Below are 4,110 nucleotides of genomic sequence, written 5' to 3' on the forward strand. Positions count from 1 at the left end.
TTAAAAGTACAATCAAGTCAATATACCCTTCTTGTTTATGATTGGCTCAGCGATCATATAACACGTGCAGGAAAAGTTGGAAGACGCCTAAGGCCTGGTTCACACTTACAGCTAATCCGCTGCCGCCGAAGTGGAATTGGCCGCGGCAACGCACAGTGGACGCTAAGCCCGGCGGCCGAATTCTTGCAGATTCGCCCGCCGACTCGCAAGTGTGAACCAGGCCTGTGCTTCGCCTTTAAGAGTGGGACGCGGTAGCGATATCGGGCGCCGTTCGCCATCGCCTTCTTATTCGCCGTGCAAGCGTGCCTCACCTGGCCCAGTCAGTAGCGTGTCTGAGTCGCAACCGAAGGGTCGTGGATTCGAGTCGCACCTAAAATTCCTACAACAAAACTTTGGTTGTGTGTAGTTGGTTCATATCCTTTAAAAGGTTAAAAGCCCGAGCTGAAACACTTTCATTCTATGCATGAAGTGATGTTTTACGCGAGCGTTGTGGGTTATTTCACCCTATCAACCGATCTGGATTTTCCCGCATGCAACTGACATCGGCTTTTCTACGACAGAAGCTCATAGAGCTACCACATTAAACAAAGGAACGTCATGATTGTGCACTTTTGACGCTGTCTGATGTGTCCCATCAGCTTGTAGCGTCGGCTGCGTCTGGACTAATGGTGAAACGATGTATCGGCTCAACACTTTTTTTTCTTGAGGTGACAGCGAGTATAGTAAACTCGGGTGCTTAAGCGTTCATTAACACTCAATAATATAATAGACAGAACACATAATTGATAATTTTTTTTAGTGCAAATATTTCCTCTTGTCATAAAATATTACTCGCGTTGCGTTGTGCTCGTTCCTTCGGTCTTCGACAGCGTAAAAAATATTTCATATAACTTAGTTAAAATACAGAGATGTATTACATGACATATTGGGTTGACTGAACAAATGAAAATGGCTTTGATATATATAAAAATAATGAAAGTTGGGTGTGTGCTACATTTGTAGAGTAGGCCCGCAATTCAGGCCAGAAGCCCAAAAGGCCTAGTAACAAATCGGTGTACCACAATGTTAAAATTATCGGATATAATGCGCTCTTTTGAGGCTCTACTAGTGGTTGGTTTGTTCCTATCTTTGACGCATTTGTTACATAAAGACAAATTATTACTCTTTGTGAAATATATTTTGTGTTTCATCCTTAGCCATTTTTTTTTCACCTTTGACAACTAGATTGTAAAGAACACAGGGTAAAGTCGCGTAAAACTGTCAATTAAAATATTTAAATAATTGGTATCTTATTGCTGTTTTTAAATACTTTGAGTTATGGGTGAAAAAAAAAAGTTATAAAAGACAGTGAAGGCCGCAATACCAGAGGCTGAAAAAAAAACACACCAAAAGATGAGATTGATACTGTGAAGGAATTAGCCAAAGAAGAAATGGCAACAACAACAGAAAGGAGCACAAAGAAAGGGAACAGAGCAGAGGGAAACGTAACTGCAGAATGTTACTCGACAACGAATGGAGAAGCAGAGGAAAAAAAGAGAGAGTTGAAACGATTCGCTGGATTGTTCGCAGGAAGGGTTACAGACGCCATATTTCGACGCCTTCCCGACGGCTGCCACTTCGCTTTCTTGAAATCATGTCGATATCCAGCATATACTTTGTACGACAGAAGAACTTATAATAGAACGCAAACGGAGGAAAGTCAAGGAACCGACATTTAGAAATATAAAAAAGGACGTAATACTCCCTGATGATGTTAGAAAGTTCCAGCGCTGCCCTATGTACAGATTCCACGAACTAAACGCGTCATTTTGCCCCCTCTCTTGCAAATTGCGAGGGATGTAAACTGCAACTAAGAGCAGGGTAGCCAAACTGCAACTCGCAAGCCGCCTGCGGCTCTTCTCGTTTCGAGGTGAGGCTTGTGACTCTCTTGAAAGCCTACCTTATCCCCCTTTCACCCCCAATATCTCAGGAGGCAAGTTATTTAATAAATATAGCTTTTGTTTTGACGATCTTGTGTTACCTTAATGACATTAACCTGACCGAATAAAGGACATCAGAGTCTGTAATATATTAATCAACCACTCTAGGAGTTGAATATTAAAAAAAGAAAATTCTTGCGGCTCTTCAGTTAAAATGTCAATCTTTTTGGCTCTCTGAATATGTCCGTCTGGCCACTGCTGGTTTAGAGGAATCAATAATCCCTTGTAGTTTTGTATACTTTATACAGGTAGTACTAATACGTTCTGAGTTCGGTAATTTTTTTGCAATAAAAGCGCACAAGCAACCTTAAGTGCGTTCACCAGTTCTGTGAGAATTAAAAAAAAAGAGTAAAAGTAAGGTAGGCTTTTTGTTATTTATGCAGTTTAGAAAATAAAATGGAGACCCAACCATTTTATTATTGCAGTGGAATATTTATTCTTAAGTATTCACTATAGTGATCGTGAGGGATCTGGATATGCTTTACATTCTTGCATTCAAGATGGTTTGTAGGTTATAATGCCCAAGCTTAAAGCTAATGGCACGTCTCTGGCCAATTAAAATTCCAAGCTTCCTCTTTGTCCTTTACTTTGTACGGGGTTCAGGCATATAGAGACGTCTGGATTATTCACTATCAGAGGAAGAGAGCAAAGTTTCAGTTAATATGTTTCGGTTGCTTACACTGGGCGTTCTTTCTTAGGCTTAACATATTGTTTAGAAAAAGCCCTGTAAGCTTCATTGAATCGGTTTGCGCAAGTGAGTTTTGCGGCCAGGGGGGCAGATTCTGGAAGCACAACTACCATGATAAGTCACATAATTGGCTATTATTTTTTAATAATTATTTTTGATCTGTGAAAACAGGTATATAGTTCCAAATAGAAACCTGCTGATCGTCTTCAAAACCTACTAAATCAGTATATTTTAGAAAGACTTCGAGCGCAAGAAAAGCGCAGTAGTTTTCCAAATGTACCACTCATGCAACAGGCACAAGACTTGGGTCAGAAAACGTCAATGATAAGATACGGAAAAACAATGGGGCCGAGTTATCGGACCAAGAACCTTGTTCCTGCTGAAGGAGCGGTAACTTTGGCCTCTGACCTAGATTCTCACGTGCTCCGTTTTTCTGATATCGACTGATTACGTGATTTTCGATGATGCTCAGAAAGTTTCTAATCAGAAGGAAATGTTTCTAATTAGGACATAATAAAACTTATTTTCAGAATGTCGTAACGAGCCGTAATGCAGTAAGTAGTTTGAGAAGTGCAAAAAATAGCGAGAGGTAAGAGCTAGAAACATGTTTTCGACTGGGCCGTTTCAATGATTAATACCTGAAAACAAAATATCCTCCATAATTGCCCATTTGCGTTTTCTCTTAAAAGAATGGTCGAAACACAGAATTTATTTTTCTGTCAAAATAACATTTCACCCCGAAATAGACCCTTTCCGGAATTCAGTCTGGCCACTTTGATCACTATCATCATCATGTGAAAACGCCATATGCGCTATACTAATGGCGGCCTTCTGTTTGCTTACTACAGGAATGAGTTGAGCTAGTTACTGATGAAGGAAGAAGTTGAAGATGCTCCTAAGCAGATGATTCGAGGCCCTCTACATTCTAGATTTTAGCGCGACGTGAAGCAGGAATTGGACTCAAGAGCTGCGTAAGCGTTAATTTCTAACTCAATCCCAGTCAATCTATTAGTAGCACTCACTCGGCTTCAAAGCCCCTTGATGTATAGGACTCTATCAAGGCGCCTATGTGGGTTGGCGCTTCGTTCCGACTGGCTGCGTTTGTTTCGCCATCGACACTATAAGAGATTGAAAAATAATTTTAGTGAAGTGCACATCCTCGTTTACCGTTGACCTTTAAGTGACGGTGCTTCATTAAATACTGCAGACCACAGGTTCATTGCCGCCATTAGTATAGTAAAAGATAAACTGCCATTTGAGTCACCAGATGGCACTGAATTCCGGAAAGGGTCTATTGCGCCTACATGGTAATAAAAACACACACAAAAAAAAACAAGGTTAGTTTTTGAGTAATTCTTTATGGAGGACAAAATACAATAATACCTTAATTCTTTTTTAGCATTGATTAATGTTGCGAGTTTGAGGATTATTCCTTGGAATCAA

Source organism: Ixodes scapularis, unplaced genomic scaffold (assembly GCF_016920785.2).
Source record: "Ixodes scapularis isolate PalLabHiFi unplaced genomic scaffold, ASM1692078v2 PGA_scaffold5__190_contigs__length_132052651, whole genome shotgun sequence".
Classification (NCBI taxonomy): domain Eukaryota; kingdom Metazoa; phylum Arthropoda; class Arachnida; order Ixodida; family Ixodidae; genus Ixodes; species Ixodes scapularis.